Source organism: Paroedura picta, chromosome 4 (assembly GCF_049243985.1).
Source record: "Paroedura picta isolate Pp20150507F chromosome 4, Ppicta_v3.0, whole genome shotgun sequence".
Lineage (NCBI taxonomy): Eukaryota > Metazoa > Chordata > Lepidosauria > Squamata > Gekkonidae > Paroedura > Paroedura picta.
In genome coordinates, this window is record NC_135372.1 from 143,055,004 (window position 1) to 143,071,964 (window position 16,961).

The 16,961-nt window shown below is 48.8% G+C and overlaps 1 long non-coding RNA gene across 1 annotated transcript in view; it reads left to right on the forward strand.

Annotated features, from left to right (window-relative positions):
• The window catches only part of LOC143836904 (uncharacterized), a 55,554-nt gene extending 45,775 nt beyond the window's left edge, over nucleotides 1-9,779 (forward strand). The window contains exon 3 of the long non-coding RNA XR_013230827.1: nucleotides 9,397-9,779. This is a non-coding gene — a long non-coding RNA (uncharacterized LOC143836904). The remainder of the gene's footprint in view (nucleotides 1-9,396) is intronic.
• Nucleotides 9,780-16,961: the final 7,182 nt, after the last annotated feature.

Genomic DNA, 16,961 nt, shown 5'->3' on the forward strand with positions numbered 1-16,961 from the left:
TTGGACTGCCGTCGTGCTCTTGCTGGGTTTGTATTTTATTGGCTGTTCTGGGTTTTTTAGAGGATTTGTATTTTACTTATTTTATCTTGTAGCCCGCTGCAAGCTGGCTTTGCCAAGAGAGGCAGGCAATAAATTCTAATTCTGATAATAATTATAGTAGTTGTATCACCTGATAAATATTTAACAAGTTTTAAGCATAAATAAAAAACCAATTAGCCCCCACCCACGCCGGGATAAGAGTGTGAGAGACAGGAGACCCAGGTTCGAATCATCCTGCCACGAGAGCTCGTTCAGTGACCTTGAGGCCATCTCCCACTGGCAGCCTGGCCTCAGCATTAGTTATCTTTGGTTGCTTCATTCGATGCACCCCCCCCCCCGTTCCTCATTCCTTCTAGTTCCCATTTCCCTCTTCCTTTTTTGAAGGGGGTTTGCCGCACAATTTTTCCAACCCTGACCTTTGCCTGCGTAATTCATTTTTGAGCACGACGAACAAACGCTGGATGACCAAGCGAACCAAGGCAAAGCAAAACTGGCCTTGCATGGCATGCGGCGCCCGACTCTTTTCCAGTGGGGAGAACTGTTTGTTCTCAAAGTTTTAAGTCAAGCCAGCTACACATTTGCATATCCAGAATCCCTTCTGGAAGCACGGAAACCCCCACACCGGTTTTTGCTCCCTCCAGGATCCGGAATGGGTGAGCAGTCAGAGACACAAGCGAACCAGTCCAAACTTTCGGCTAATGGAAGGGGCGGGGTGATTCCCAACCATCTATGCAGGCTTCAGATATCTGATTTTCCTCTTGTGCTGTTTCTGAGGCCCTCCTGGAGGAGCATTTTTGGGAGGTCAGTCAGTTGCTGTGGGATGGGAAGCAGGGGAGGGGGAGGCAAGGCATGAACATTCACATGGACATATGACACATGAAGCTGCGTCATCATGAAATCAGACGGTTGTGGCTTTCCAGAGGTCTTTTTGTGAGCCAATACTCACTTCTTCAGATACAACTAGAAGGCGTCCATCTCTCCTAAATCAAGGAAAGTTGTATGATTTCAGATGCTGAATGACAAGAGTAAGAGACTGACAATAGCTGGTGACCGACAAAGGCATGATTGGATTTGGTGTTCTGTGCCAGGGGTAGCTGGGAGATAGGCGTTGAGAAATCAACATCAGTAATGAGACAGGAAACCTAAGTCTTTATTCAGTCCAGGATGACGCTTTGACTTAAGCGTCATTGTCAGTTGCACTGCAGCTGTCCTTCTTTCTAATCTGCTTTTGAAATCCCTTTGTAAGAGAACTGCTGCTGAGATGGATTGACAATATAAAGTAAGCCAGAGCCCTCCGGTTGGAGAAAAGGAATGAGCAACTGCAGAAATACCTGCTCTGTAGGGTTCCTGCTTTCTTTCTGGAGGACCTCCTGCAGTTGCTTTTCCCTGGAAAAAAATCAGGATTTTCTCCTTGGGCAGCTCAACCTCTCTCTCTCCCCCCCCCCCTCTCTTTCTTTGCTTTCTCTCCTCTTGTTCGCTGTCGTCTTTTAAAGGTTGTAAACCTATAACGCAAAGGAAATTAAAAAACCCCAAAGAGCTATTTTCAAAATAATTTCCCAATCAAAACATATTCTCTCCACAAATCTAATTTGTAAGAAATAAAGAACAAAGCGCGACAATAAAGGGTTTTTCGGCAGGACCTAATAGCTTACATGTGGCCGGGGCGCTCTGCCGGGTCCCCACCCACTTTAACAAGCCGGCTACTTGAAGAAGAGGGTAGTGCAGAGCTGGGGGGAGCCCCCTCGAAACCACTGACTTTCTCCCCTCTGTGCTACAGGCTGCTTTTACTCCCCACAGAGCAGCCAACTCCTGGAGATTCGTGGGCAGTGCCTGCATAAGGTGGAATTTGGGGAGGCAGTTCACCTGGAACCTATAGGATACCATAAAATTTGCACTGTGAAGCTGCCATTTTATCGCGAGGAACTTACACCTCTGTAGTTGGGAGATGTCCCATTGTCCAAAACCAGGACCAAAATGGAGCCACGGAGCTGTTTTGAGCAAAAAAGTAGGGCATAAATAAATCAAATAAATAAAGCAGTTGGATCAATCAGTGTATAAGTGTATTTTTTCCCCTTGTTGAGTGATCAGGGGATGGTGCTGGAGTCTTTTTGTGTAGGGCTGAATTTCTGTATGTATGTTTTGTCATTTGCTGGAAACGTTCTTTCAGTGATATAGAACCTTTTTTTCAAAGGGAGGCAAAAGACGAGGGCTTTTCTTCATTTGCATTTTCCTTGTTTGTAAGTTTTTGTTACTGGCGGGGGGGGGGGTGTAGGTTTTGCCCATATTTGGGTTCTTCTGGTGGCCTATTTGATACTACATTGGTTTACGTCCAACATATCTCCCTGCAGATATGCTGGACTTTAGGTCCCAGCGTGGGGTCTAAATGCAGTGACCCAAAAGTGGATCACTTCTAGTTGTTCCTCAGAATCAACCCAACGGCCAGTGGGGACTCTCCAGGGGTGTAAATGACCTGGATTTCTGGATTCTCCTGTAAGACATTCAGTTTGTTTTGCAAGGAAAGCTGTGAAGTGGCATACTCCCACAATGTTTTCAATTGAGGCTCTTTCAGGCTTTGTACTTCTCATAGGGACATGTTTGGGTTGGCTGTGGCTCAGTGGAAGATGATTCAGTCCCCGGCATCTCCAGTTTAGAAGGACCACGCAATAGATGCTAGGAAAGAGCTCTTGATGAGACCCTGAAGAGCGGCTGCCAGTTAGAGCGGACAATACTGACTTTGAAGGAGCAAAAGGCATCAGGCATCTCCATAAGAGTTTTATGTTTTAAGAATGAAGAGAATTTAATACCCACTTTTCACTACCCCCAAGGAGTCTCAAAGCACCTTACAGACATCCTTGTGAGGGAGGTGGGGCTGAGACAGCTCTAGAAGAACTGCCCCATGAGAACGGCCCTAAGAGAATTGGGACAGGCCCAAGGTCAGCCAGCTGGCTGCATGTGGAGGAGGAGCGGGGAATCAAATCCAGTTCTCCAGATTAGAGGCCGCTGCCCTTAACCACAACTCCACATGGGCTCTCCATGACAAGGAGAAATTCGGCAGACAAAGTACATCTGGGAACAGAAATGGAGGAGGAGGAGGTTTTTATTCCCCCGCTTTTCACTGCCCAAAGAAGTCTCAAAGCGGCTTCCAATCGCCTTCCCTTCCTCTCCCCACAACAGACACCCTGTGAAGTAGGAGGGGCTGAGAGAGCTCTGACAGGACTGCTCCGTAAGAACTGTGATGAGCCCAAGGTCACCCAGCTGGCTGCATGTGGAGGAGGAACAGGGAATCAAATCCAGCTTGCCAATGGCGTGTCAGTCTTAACCACGCCATCACGCTGGCAGTGAAGGACAGTACTCGGCCTGTTTGAGGAGGGCAGCCATGCTGGTCTGAAGTAGAACAGCTCGCTTCAAATCTAATCATAGCTTAGAGACCAAAAAGATGCCAGTTCTCCCAGTTCTACAGGTCCAATCCCCTCCCAATTAGCCAGGGTGGCTAAATGTAGCCTCCATGTTCAGGGGCAGTATGGGGAAGCATCAGCCCTCTGCCCAGCTCTTTGACTGTCTCTGGCTTGCCAGTACGGGAAACCAGACGCTGGCCAAGAGGGACCGATCCAGCAGGACGGTTCTTCCATCCCCCATAATAATCCCTTCCAGCTCCTCTGTTATGTATCCAGCAAGAGGCTTGTGGCCGTATCTTAATTAGCGAGCTGGAAAAATACGCTGATCATTACCTACCTCAAATTGCATGGGGGGGGGGGTGAACTCCCAAACAGTTTCAAATACCGGTTACCGTGCAATTACGCCGGCAGATAAATACCCCTTTGATAAAGGCCAGGAATATCGGTGCCCCCAAATCCTGTTTTAAGTTAATGTGGGGAATAAGAATCCTACACTGTGATTTCATCTCCTTGGTGCCTCTTCTCTTCCATGGGGATCGCAGGGGGTTGGGCTCTTAGAGAGTTTCGTTGTTCCAGGAAGAAGGCAATGAGTTGTGTTTCCCCAAACCCATGAGGAGGAAGTTGAATGCCGTTACTTTTGCGCCATTCTTTACTCCACTGATTTCTTTCTGGCCCTGGCCTGGATGGTCCAAGCTAGTCTGACCTCGTCAGATCTTGAAAGCTAAGTCTGGCATGCAGGGTTCGATTCTGCGCTCCCCCACATGCAGCCAGCTGGGTGACCTTGGGCTCGCCACAGCGCTGATAAAGCTGTTCTGACCAAGCAGTGATATCAGGGCTCTCTCAGCCTCACCCACCCCACAGGGTGTCTGTTGTGGGGAGAGGAATGGGAAGGCGACTGTAAGCCACTTTAAGCCTCCTTCGGGTAGAGAAAGTGGGATATAAGAACCAACTCTTCTTCTTCTTCAGTAATATCAGGGCTCTCTCAGCCTCACCCACCCCACAGGGTGTCTGTTGTGGGGAGAGGAAAGGGAAGGCGACTGTAAGCCACTTTGAGCCTCCTTCGGGTAGAGAAAAGTGGCATATAAGAACCAACTCTTCTTCTTCTCAGGGCTCTCTCAGCCTCACCCACCCCACAGGGTGTCTGTTGTGGGGAGAGGAATGGGAAGGCGACTGTAGGCTGCTTTGAGCCTCCTTTGAGTAGGGAAAAGCGGCATATAAGAACCAACTCTTCTAAGTAGGCTTGGCCAGTTAAAGGGTCCAGGTAGGAAGTGATATATAAAACCTCTCTCTGCCGGAGACCCTGGAGAACTGTGGTTCAGTGGAAGAGCTTCTGGTTGGCAAACAGAAGGTCCCAGGTTCAATCCTTGACACCTCCTGTTAAAGCAGTGGTTCTGAACCTTCCTAATCCAGTTCCTCATGTTGCGGTGACCCCCAACCATAAAATTAGGCAAGCGTTCTTTCACAGAAATTAAACCGAAACTGACCAATGACGTGAAGATCCATTGTTCATGATGGTATATAAACTGGTTTTCCGGGGGCACTGCTGGAGCGGCGGAAGGCCGAGTTCAGGTGCCTGCAGGAGCGGCAACAAGGGTGGCGCCCACCACCACCGCGACCTCTGTGAAAGGGTCGTTCAACCCCCAAAGGGGTCCTGACCCCCAGGTTGAGAACCACTCAGTTAAAGGGTCTCCCAGAGACCCTGGAGAGCCGCTGCCAGCCTATGTAGACAATACTGACCATGCTGGGACCAAGGGTTGGATTCAGCAGAAGGCATCTTCACGTACATGGGACAGCATGACCTGAGCATGAAGTCAGAGCTCTGGTGGTCGGTGGTGTCTTTTACAAGAGACTCCTCTATGTCCACTCCATAAACCCTCCTTTTATGATGTTCATGCACCACAAAAACAGCATGTGGTTGTCAAATTGTTTCGCTCTGCCTTCAATTCTTTACAACAAAGGCTAGTAATTACGCCGTAATTTCGTATGCAGCATCATTGCCCAAGAGGCATATTTGGAACCAAGAGGAGAGCTTGCTGGCTCAGAAAAGACACAAACAGAAGGCACCCGGCCATGGATGTTATTTCCTTATTAAACCATTCGTATCCCGTCTGTCCTGGTAGTACCAGGCGGCGTAACCAGAGAGTGGCAGCACTTAAAATGGGTTTAAAATGTGGGATTTGCTGCCAGAGGATGGCCACAGGAATAGAGAGCTTTAAAAAGGGGTGGTAGATAGATTCATAGAAGATATGTCTATCAATGACTACTAGCCATGGTGGCTGAGGGGAACCTCCATATTCAGAGAATCCTAGAGCCAGGAGGCAACATCAGGGGAAGGCCTCAGTCTCTATGCCTGATTGTTGTTCCTCCAGAGCTACTGGTTGGCCACTCTGTGAGAGAGGATTTTGGATGAGATGGACCTTCACTGGTCTGATCCAGCAGGGCTCTTCTTAAGTTCTGAAGATCTCAGCCTCTATGTCCTGTAGCTGGCCCTCCAGGGGAACTGGTTGGCCACTGTGTGAGACAGGATGCTGGACGAGATGGACCTTCACTGATCTGATCCAGCAGGGTTCCTCTTAGGTTCTTCTCAAGACCTCAGCAACATGACATCATGAGACAAATCTGTGCTGACTTCCACAGATTAACAAATCGTTCTCCAGATGACTGCAGATCGCCCCCTTTAAAATCTGCTCCATTCTCTTCCCTGAAACTGAGGTCAGACTCACTGGCCTGTCATTTCCTGGGTCATCTCCCCTCCCTTTTTAGGGTAGCATTTGCTCTCCTCCAGTTTCCTGGCACCTCTCCAGTCCTCCAAGAGGCCCTAGCCATGATGGACAAGGGTTCTGCAAGCTCTCCAGAGAGTTCTTGGAGCACTCTCAGGTGCACACCATCTGGCCCAGGGGATTTGAGCTCACCCCGGGCAGCCAGGTGCCTCTCGACAACCTCACTGCCCATATCAACCTGCCACTCAGACACGATACCTTGCCTGCTACCATCCCTAGATGTGTCCATATTCTTCTGGGAAAACAGAGGCAAAATAGATACTGGGCCTTTCTGCTTTCTCTCTGTCCTCTGTCAGAGTCTCTCCATCTTCACCCAACAGCGGGTTTATTGCCTCGTTTACCTTACGTTTGCTCCTCACATACCTGAAAAAGCTTTTCTTGTTCTAGCGGACTTCCCTAGCCAGGCCCAACTTTGGCCGCTCTGAGGGATGACCTTCGAATGCCATGGACAGCCAAAGTTGCCAACAAGATAGTTTTAGAGAGGAGCAAACCAACGATGTCATTAGAAGGGATTACGGCTAAATCTCACTTACTTTGGACACATCACGCGATCAGACTCATTAGAAAAATCATTAGTGCTCGGCATGGTCAGTGGCAAAAGGAAACGTGGTCGCCAAAGGATCCGCTCGCTCAGCACGATCAAAGCCGACACAGGGATGACCATGAACCAACTGAAAGAAGCAGGCAGAGACAGGGACGCACGGCAAAGACTTTCCTATAAAATCGCCGAGGGTTGGACACAACTGAACGGATGACATCATCACCCTTCTTTAGAGGTCTGTCCTTCCCTCCATTTCTTGAACATTTCCTTTTTCTTCCTTGTCTCCTCCTGAAGTTCTCTGTTCATCCAAATAGGCTTCTTGGATCCCCACCATGTTTCCATCTTGCTGGATTAGTCCTGGCTTGAGCACGCAATAGCTCTTGCTTAAGGAGAGCCCACCCATCACTTGCTCCTTTCTCTGCCAGCATTCTAGTCCACGGGATGACTCTCATCATATCGCTGAGTTTATTAAAGTCTGCCCTATGAAAGATCGTCGCCAAGTGAAACCTGAATTTGCTGCAAGTAGGGGGATGTCCTCTTCATGCAAAAACCCGTGGCAAGACGAGGGAAGCCAAAAGGGGTTAAGATGAGCAATGTTCTTTTGGGGATCCTCCCAACCCAACGTCTGAGGGATCCAGCTGTGCCAGATGTTTTGTTCTAATTCTTCTCAAGGCTTCAGAGGCTAGTTGGGTTCTTCTGGGCTGCAGTCAAGGGGTGCAAGCCAACGAAAACATGCTATTTCCCACACCATGCCACCCCGTTGCTACTCTCATTTCCACCTCCGACACCTCCAAAGATGGCCACAGGAGACGTGAAACCTGAATGTCACCCTTTCTAATGGGGAGGGTTCAAATCAATAAACGACGGCACCTTTATGGCTTAACAAGATGGGAAATTGCTTCAAAAGAAAAGAAACCATTTGAGAAACCATTGAATAGTTCTAAATATAACAATATTTATCATCAACCCCAGAACTTCAAAACTAGATCTAGAACAAAATCACAGTGGCTATGAGCATAGCAACATTAATGGAACAAAATCTTCAGTGTCCTTCCAAAAGGGCACCCAGAACAAAATAATCCTAAGAAGAAAGTCAAAACTTTAACGAATAGAAGTGCAGGGCTGCTGCTTCTCATCTGCCGCTTCAGGAGTTGACTTGCTGCTGCTGCTGCTGCTCAGGAGCTCACTCCCTGGCTTGGGCTAGCAAAAGAATTAGCAGTTTCCCTCAGTCAAGCTCTGGGCCTTCTCTGAGCCACTTTGGTGTAGGGGTTAGGACTTCTAATCTGGCATGCCGGGTTCGATTCTGCACTCCCCCACATGCAACCAGCTGGGTGGCCTTGGGCTAGCACTGATAAAGCAGTTTCGTTTTTCCAGGAAGAAGGCAATGAGTTGTGTTCCCCCAAAACCCATGAGGAGGAAGTTGAATGCCGTTACTTTTATGCCATTCTTTACTCCACTGATTTCTTTCTTGCCCTGACCTGGATGGTCCAAGCTAGCCTGACCTCGTCAGATCTTGAAAGCGAAGTCTGGCATGCAGGGTTCGATTCTGCGCTCCAGACCTTGGGCTCGCCACAGCGCTGATAAAGCAGTTCTGACTGAGCAGGAATCTCAGGGCTCTCTCAGCCTCACCCACCTCACAGGGTGTCTGTTGTGTGGAGAGGAAAGGGAAGGTGACTGTAAGCCGCTTTGAGCCTCCTTCGGGTAGAGAAAAGTGTCATATAAGAACCAACTCTTCTTCTTCTCCTCTCCTGCAGCAGGGCCAGACTGAGTTTTGCAACTAATTTGTGAGCAACTGACCTTACTGCTCATGCTCAGTAACCTTTGGGTCCCTCGGCCGAATCCTAAAACGATGGAAATTATTAAAACAAAAATGACATGGGTTATGTGAAGATGATATCAGGATGGACTGCCAGTCAACTCATGGCGATCCCATAGCCAAGACGTTCAGAGGTGGTTTGCTGTGGCCCACCTCTGCATAGCAACCCTGGTTTTCCTTAGCAGCCTCCCATCCAAGTGCAAGTCCAAGCAAGCCCTGCTTAGCATCCATGATCCTTGGGCAGAAGAACAGAGGTGGTTTGCCGTCACTTGCCTCTGCATTGCAGACCAGGATTTCCTTGGAGGTCTCCCATACAAATATTCACCAGAACCAACCCTGCTTAGCTATTGAGATCTGACAAGACCAGGCGAGCCTGCACCATCCAGGGCAGAGCAAACTGTGTTGTAGTAGTGGAAAGCACCATCAAGTCTCAGCTCATTTATGGTGACCCCATAGGGTTCTCAAGGCAGGAGGCAAACACAGATGATTATTGATTTAATTAAAATATTCGTTAGCTGCCTGTCTTCCTTAAGGAGTGCAAGGCAGCTTACAATAGAAATAAAACACGCAAACACAGACTTGATAAAATATATATAGATAACACCAAACTGTAAAACTACCAATTTAGGGCCGCTTTAATCAACAGCAGTCCGAAATAAAACCAACTGCCTCCTAAAGACCAAAAGTGAGTGGGCCAGGCATACCTCCATGGGCCAGTTGTTATAGAATTGTAGGGCTGCCACCAAAAAGGGCCCCTCTCATGCACCCACCCACCCACCCACAAGCTTGGAACAGTCTCATTTCTTTGCCTTGATTACTTTGCAGAATCAGCTAAATCAGCTAAAGTAGCAGCTTAGAGATGGAACAAGATTTTCAGGATATGAGCTATCGGGCTAGTTGGCAGAGTTTTGCCCAGTCATTGAAGAGTGACCCTGAGTGCAGTGAATAAATCTCCCAAGAAGTACATTGCAAAAAAAAGGTAAACTTTATTTATGTTTATTCAAGCAGATCCTGTTCACATTCATGTTGAAGTCAAAAAGAGAGAGAGAGGTCTAATCTAAAGAGTCATTTCCCTGTCACAGATGGCCGGCTTGTCCAGCTATCACATGGATGGGAATATGAGGACATTGTGTCTATAGGAGAGACATGTTTACCTCCATGGAAGGCCATGTGGAGAAAGGGAGATGACAAAGTAGAGAGGAGGGGTCAGAGGACAGCTCTCAGGTTAAGACAAAGAGAGGCATGTCCATTCACGGACATAACACCTAGACACACATTGTAACATCTATACACGAAATATCTACCTGCAGAGACCTACCGAGACATGTCTCCATGGGAGGCCATATAAAAAGGGGAAGAAAACAAAGGAAGGGGAGATGACAAAGAGAGAGAGGAGGGGGTCAGAGGGCAGCTCCCAGGATAGGACAAAGAGAGGCATCCCATTCAAGGACATAACACCTGGACACACATTGTAACATCCATATGCAAAATATCTACGTGCAGAGACATGTCTCCATGGAAGGCCATGTAAGGAGGGAGAGAGGACAAAGAAGAGGGAGATGGCAGCTCTCAAGCTAGGACAAAGAGAGACATCCCATTCAAGGAGACAACACCTGTACATACTTAGAATGATGTATCACCCCTTATTGTCCAGTCATGCTGAGTCGCTTACTTCAGTAGTTACATTTATTCCACACACACCCACGCCCCCCACTGGGTCCTTCCTCCAAATTACTTTTCAATCTGGAATGCAGGCTGGGCTCCCAGAGCAGAAGGACGTCACAGGAGTGCAAGAATCGCTCTCACACGTCACCCTTTTTTCGTCCGCCCTCAAGAGGGCAGTGGCTGCGATTGGCGTTTCCGAAACAGGCAGCTGCTTTTCATTGCGAATGCCCCACCGGCTGACCAGAGAAATCTGTTTTCGCTCTTCTCCTTGTGCGTGCCAGAAATTACTCTGGGGCCTGGACACCAGGAGCTGTGAGCCAGGGGGGAAACTATGAAGGACAGGCAGACCTGTGGTTTGGGGGGTGGAACAGCCTGTGGCTTCTGATGCACGACTCGGTTTGATTCACTCTGCGGAGCTCAGCAGGAGCACATGCTAGGGTTGCCAGGCCAAGACTGGGAAACTCCTGGAGATGCAGAGTGGAGCCTGGGGAAGACAGGGACTCAGTGGGGGAATCCGTTCTAGAGCATGCTCTCTCCACCAGAGTTTCGTGAAACCCTGGGGTCATATATTTATTTAATTGGTTAAACATTTATTGGGTGATTTGACCCTATATGGTCATGTTGACCTGCCCCCTCCCCCCAAATGGCCAATGATGGGCCTTGAGGGGGTGGGAAGGGGAGGGGCCCTGGGTGGGTGTGTCCACAGCTCTGCTTCCCGACCATATTCCGCATTATCACACAACTTCTGGGGATTCTCGAAGTCTGAAGAATAGGTCAGAGGTTTCTTACCAGCGAAGCAATTGAGATAGATTGACATAGAGTTTGCTCTCAAGCCTGTAGCCAAAAACATATTGTTGGAGGGGCAAATTTAGCATCATAGAATCACAGAGTTGGGAGGGACCTCCTAGGTCATCTAGTCCAACCCCCAGCACAATGCAGAACACTCACCACCCTCTCGCTCATCCACTGTAACCTGTCACTCCTTTGAACCTTCCCAGAATCAGCCTCTCTGTCAGATGACTCTCCAGCCTCTTTTTAAAAACTTTGAAAGATGGAGAACCGCCACCTCCTGAGGAAGCCTGTTCCAATGAAATTTATTAAGGGGGAGTTTAGTATGATGTGTCTGTACTGAACTGTTCCGTACCTGAAATTTAGCAGTTGTCTGCAGTTCCATTCCCTCCTTACTGGTTAGAGGTCTCTGTCTGTTGAACATCTGGCTGGGTTAAGCTCTCATCCAGCTGAAGCTGGGAGCTTCTAGCAAAGCTTTTACTCCAGGGAGTCCTTCTGAACAGGACCTGGGCTCACAACACCTCCTCATGGCCCTGCAGCTGGCCATTGATAGGGTTGTGAGTGTCCTGCACAGTGCAGGGGGTTGGACTAGATGACCCAGGAGGTCCTTTCCAACTCTCTTATTCTGTGATTCTATGAAAACAAAGCTTAGATTCCAAAGTTGTTGCAGGAGCTCCTCATTCCTCTGCTCAGCCTCCAGCTGCATCTCCCTGCATTGTCAGCACACCTGGCTCACCTGAACCAATTAAGCAATTGTGCTGGAAGAGAGCTGTAATCTAAAAGGCGCCACAGCGTGTTAGCAAGACAGTTGCTGGCTGCAGAAGATGGTGAGTCTTCACAGAGTGAGGACAGAGAAGTTGCTAACAGCCTATATTGAGGCTTGAAGGGCTGGGCTGTTGACACAACCTGTGACTGTTACTTCTGCTGATGCCCTTGGACTGCCTGAAGGAATCTTTGAGTCACTGGAGTGAGTTAAGGCATTCATTGCATTCTGTCTGTCCCTTGGCATTTTGTTTTTGAAATACTGACTCGCTTTACCTTTCTGGCAGCTTGTCTGTGCTTCCTTCCAGCAGAGAGCTAAAACCTGAGGCCAGCACAGGAAGCAGCTGGCTCCCCTCCCTTGCCCAAAGGAAATGGGGGGTGGGAAAAGACTGAGGATGGAGCAACTTACCAGTAGCAGGGTCTTCCAGAGAGGCCAGTGCCTCTTCCACCTAGCAAACAGCAGGAAGAGGAAGAAAAGGACAGATAAGCCCCACGATTGGCCCTCATGGAAATGGGATCTCTCTCTGTATTGGTGGCACACCCACAGGGAGTCAGTTACCTGCATGCAATTTGAACTGATTAGCCCTGATTGGCAAAGTGCAATTTGAATTGATTGGCCCTCATTGGCAGGTGTGCAATTTGAACTGATTGGCCCTCATTGTAAAAGTGCTTTCTCCCTATTGGCGGAACACCCCCAGGGAGGGCTAATCAGATAGGGAGTCAGTTGTCTGCATACAATTTGAACTGATTGGCCCTCATTGGCAAAGTGCAATTTGAACTAATTAGCCCTCATTGGCAAAGTGCTGTTTGAACTGATTGGCCCACATTGGCAACCTGCTCTCTCCATATAGGTGGCAAACCTCTAGGGAGGAAGACAGCTGTCTGTGTACAATTTGAACTGATTGGCCCTCGTTGGCTGAGTACTCTCCCTATTGGCAACACAGCCCCAGGGAGGGCCAATCAGGTAGGGAGTGAGTTGGCTGTAGGCAATTTCAGCTTCATAACATCTAGCAACAGTGATATATAATCCGTTTTTTCTTTTGAATCACTCTTACATTTCTATCTCTTTTTCTTTTTAAAAAAGAAAAGATTAGAGTGGGACTATTTTGCTGACTCTGTTGATTTTCCCACAAGTAAGATCTGGGAAAACGCACGGCCAGCCATGCTTGTGAGGACATAAGCTAAGCCAGCATCATGACCTTTGGCAAGGGCCATTTTTAAAAAGACACAGGAATGTTGTTGGATTTGGGGATGAAGAATTCCTCTTGTGGATTTGCCGGCCCTGGTCGTAAAAATGCCTTCCGCGTTGGCGTGGCTGTTTGTGACATTTTCGATTCTGCAGAACAGAACGGGTTGAAGCTTTAGGACTGTACTACTCTGAAGCTGTTTTCACTACTGTGGATGCCTCCAAGTTTCTTTGAAATTATGTCCTTTGGTTTCGCACATCCACCCAAGAGTACACAACCTCCTGGCACCCTCAGCTTTCAACATTCTTCCATGTCCCTGGCGAGCAACACAAACCCAACTGGGAAACCAAGATGGGGGCCATGCATCAGCCCGGTTATGTGCTTGGGTTGCCAGCCTCCAGGTAGGGTCTGGAGACCACCTGGGATCACAACTGATCTCCAGGCAACAGAGGTCAATTTCCCTGAAGACTAGGACTGCTGTGGAAGACGGACTCCTTGCAGGTGGGGCCCCAGGGCAGTTCCCCTGCAGAGAATGGCTGCCCTAGAGGGTGGCCTCTGTGGTCTTGTGCCCCACTGAAGCCCCTGTCCTCCCCAGGCTCCACCCTCAAATTGCCAGGACTCTCCCAGCCGGGATCCATCTCTTAAACTTCAGCAAATCATGCCTCCAAAAGTTCAAAATAGTCATTTAGAAAGCATCGTCTAGACAATAATAAGTATTAATCATGCAATATTATAAATGTGTGTCTTATCATGCAACGAGTACAACACCAGAAAATAGTTCAGGCAACAGTCCAACAAGTTAGTTCAGGGCTGGCGTGAAACCCTAGAGCAGGGGTGGTCAAACTGCGGCCCTCCAGATGTCCATGGACTACAATTCCCATGAGCCCCCTGCCAGCGAATGCTGGCAGGGGGCTCCTGGGAATTGTAGTCCATGGACATCTGGAGGGCCGCAGTTTGACTACCCCTGCCCTAGAGTTTCTTGTGGGCTTTGGAAGGGCTTCCCTGATGGATGGGAGTTCATTAATTTTTAATATATTTTAAAAATCTGTTAAACATTTATTGGGTGATATGACCATATATGGTCATGAACCATTCTTCCCCACTCCCAAAATGGCCAATGAGGGGCCTGCAGGGGGTGGGAAGGGGAGGGGCCTTGGGTGGGCGTGTCCACAGCTCTGCTTCCCAGCCATATTCTGCACGATGGTGCCACTTCTGGGGTTTCTCAAAGCCTGAACGTTTCAGGGGTTTCTCACCAGTAAAAAAAAACAAAAGCTGAGAATCGCTGGGTGAGTTCCAGCTGAAATCCATGCAGATACATGTCCTTTGAGCCATCCCCAAAAATTTTGGAAAATGCAACAAACACACACAGGTGGTACCCAGTAAACGGGAAACTCCCCTCAAAAATGGGCTCTGTAATCCTGGTTCTTAAATCTGAATAAATAAGGCCTCCGAAAGTGCCCAGTAATCTCTTTATAAAGCATCATTAAGACAATCAGAAGTAATAACCCCACAATGTTATAAAGTTGTGCAGAAGAAGCATAATACAGAACTAGATTAAGCAGCCGGCCCTCTTGATTCTCTTCCCCTCTGGTGTTTTTTTTTCCTTCTTCTAATTGCCTCTGCCTCCTTTGGGATGCCTGGAGACTCCCCCCTGTTCTCTGGGCGGCCGGCAATTAATGCAAAAAGGCTTCTCTTCAGGCCGTCATCATAAACGCCCTTCCTCAGCTCATTAGCGACTCCGCTCTGGCAGCCGGCTGTGTGCCTCATTGATCATTACCTCCCAGGATGCTGCTCAAACCACAGGGACGAGAGCCGCTCTGATGTGGCCGGCAGCTTCCCACACAAAGCGGCCGCAGCCCCTGACTCAGAGGAGGCTCCCACAGTGGTCCCGGCCCCTTTGGGGAGAGCGTGCCCAGTGTTCCCCACTCTGTCCCCAGTTGCACCCATGCTGTCCCTTGGGGGTGGGAGATTCCCGGGGATTTGAGGGCTGGGGGTGGGTGGAGGCAGCGTGGCACAATGGTGTTACTCCCAGTCTCTATGGTAAACCACAGAGTCCTCCCCCTGAAGCCGCCATTTGGGGGTGCCACCTCTGGATTGTGACGTTCCTGGATATTTGAGGGGTGGGGAGGGGAGAGAGCTCAGGGGGGCATTACACTCTGCAGGTGGTCATTTACTGGTTGTTCCCGGCCCCAAAGAAACACATCTGGCCTCAACCAGGGCCAGGGCCTTTTCGGTCTTGGCCCCGATTTGGTGGAATGAGCTTCCGGGTGAGTTCCGGGCCCTGCGGGACCTTCCAACGGAGCTCTTCTGCCAGGTCTACGGTTGAGGCTGCAGCAGTGGGGGAAGATTGATGGGACTTCCCTGGTGTCAAGCTGCATTCGCTGGCAGGGGGCTCCTGGGAATTGAAGTCCATGGACATCTGGAGGGCCGCAGTTTGACTACCCCTGCTCTAGAGGTAGAGGTTGGGGATAGGGAGAGGTTTCCCATCCCACACATTAACCAGCCAGTTCCTCTGGAGGTCCAATAAGGCTGAGCCCTTCATAAGCCAAACACTGGAAAAGCCCAGAACTGGGAAAGATGGAGGATCGGGGATGCTCCAATACAATCTGTTGCTTCCAAGGCCAATGGATCTTTCCTTACATTTGGCCCAATAACGAGCATCATTCCTGGCGCATCTGTTTGCGTGCTGTGCAAGGCCTGGTTTCCCACCCAAACTCTCAGGATGGGGGGCCCGTGGGGGGGGGCTTTGATGTTTCTCTGCAGACAGGCCCCTGACAGAGAAAACACAAATGCCATTGTGAAGGAGAAAGTGCTAGAAAATGCTGAGAACAAAAGAGCACATGTTGACTTCATGAATCTTTAAGCTCCGGGTGGATGGTGGACTAATGCGCACTCACAAAAACTGCCTCATGCTTGATATGCTGAAGGCACAAGCCCTCATTGCATGTTGACCTGCCCCCCTCCTAAAATGGCTGACTATGGGCCTGGAAGGGGGGGGGACCCCTCTAAATCTCCAGGAATTTCCCAAGACAGAGTTGGCAACCATATATTCCCAGTGATGTATTCCAGAGTTGAATTTCTCAGAGGAAGTAACCTTCAAATAATATAAAGCTCAGCTCACTCCAGGTTATCAGGAGAGAATCAAGAAGCAGAGGGACCAGGAAGGGTTGACAACCGCCTGGAGGAGGGGGGAGAAAAAACACAAATTACTGTCCCTTAAAATAGCCTCAATGGAATGTTATTTAACGCCATAGTATGGCAAAGTTTCAGCTATCCATTTGCACCTATGGGTTTGGTGTTACTGAGGACAGAACATTTTCCTCCAGGTGTGTTGGCAACCCTATGGAAAAAGCATGGGAGGGGCCGGACAACTGAGAACCACTCCCCCATGGATCCCCAGAAATAAAACAGGAGAGACTGATCTCTCCTCTGCTGTGTGTGTGTATTGATATTTTGTGAACTGCCACAAGACGACTTGTTGTGAATGGCAGTATATAAATTGTAAAATAGATAGATATAAATTGGCTCATTTGGAGAATTCTTGCTCCTTTGAGTACACTTCTTCCATGCTTGCTTCCAGAACAGACAGAATAAATTACTAACAGGGCAGTTAGACAGTTGGTGCTCTCTCTCTCTCTCTCTCTCTCTCTCTCTCTCTCTTTCCTTCCTTCCAAAGATATTTTCTCTTCTGAATAAAAATCATGTTATTCTTTAAGCAGTCTAGTGCTGGACTACTTTGCTTATTTGAACTCTGCCAGCTGAGTTCATGCACCCGAGGTAGGGGGCTCTAAAACTCTTAAAGGGCCAGTCATTCTTTCCTGGCCTCCTGTTTATGTCAGAGAGAAGACAAGCAAGCAGCATTCGCAGAATGTTTAGAAGGGCCAGGGCGCCCCCTAGTGGGAGTACCAAGATCACCCCAAAATGTATATTTGCAAGCATTTATGGGAATTTTGATAGAAAATTAAAAGACACAAAGCCAATTGTGCC